Source organism: Nannospalax galili, unplaced genomic scaffold (genome assembly GCF_000622305.1).
Source record: "Nannospalax galili isolate Female #2095 unplaced genomic scaffold, S.galili_v1.0 C48034476, whole genome shotgun sequence".
Lineage (NCBI taxonomy): Eukaryota > Metazoa > Chordata > Mammalia > Rodentia > Spalacidae > Nannospalax > Nannospalax galili.
In genome coordinates, this window is record NW_008459703.1 from 24 (window position 1) to 713 (window position 690).

The 690-nt window shown below is 55.4% G+C and overlaps 1 long non-coding RNA gene across 1 annotated transcript; it reads right to left on the reverse strand.

Annotated features, from left to right (window-relative positions):
- Positions 1 to 218: 218 nt before the first annotated feature.
- Positions 219 to 690, reverse strand: LOC115069093. The gene is made up of 2 exons (XR_003848407.1): positions 633 to 690; positions 219 to 294 (listed from the first exon to the last, which is right to left on the reverse strand). It is a non-coding gene; the product is annotated as an uncharacterized LOC115069093 (long non-coding RNA).

The following is a 690-nucleotide window of genomic DNA, read 5'->3' on the forward strand; positions in this document are numbered from 1 at the left end:
GACATGGTGAGCCAAGGATGGCACAGAGCTTGTCATCCAGAGGCCCATCTCCATGTGGCACCCAGTGCTTACCTGACACTAACTCGTAGCGGAACTCCAAATGGCCTCCAGTCATTGCCAGGGACACAAAGTCCTCCACAGGCCCACTCTTGCCCCCACTGAACAGCAAGATCCCATCAGGTGCTAGTGGCTTGAATTCCACATCCAGGCGTAGCTCATGGTGTGTGTTGGTGAGGGCTGGTAGTGCCAGGTAGGAGCCAGCACCAGACATGGATGGGGTGGTTACCGTCACACCTGTATAACATCCAAAGCTCTGCTAGGACCAGTAGGGACAGGAGAATCCTGAGTAGGACTCCCACCTTCCCCACTCACCACCTGAGGCTTAGCTAGGCACCAGTCCCAGCCCTGTCCATCAGGATGAAGACCCCTGCCCCCAGAAAGACAGCAACACTCTGGGGTCCTCATGTAAGGGATACAGGCTGGCCAGGAGTGTGGTCTGTTGATTTTGATTTTGACATATGACTCAAAAAGAATCTGATCACTCACAGGCCTTGTCATAGCCCCTGAGTGCCCTGTGTAGCATCCCCAGCCATTATAGACACCCTGGAGGCTCTCATCTGGATTCCACTCACCTTCCTCACATCTCGCCCCTGAGCGACCCAGGTGGCAGCGGCAGGTATAGCCTCGACC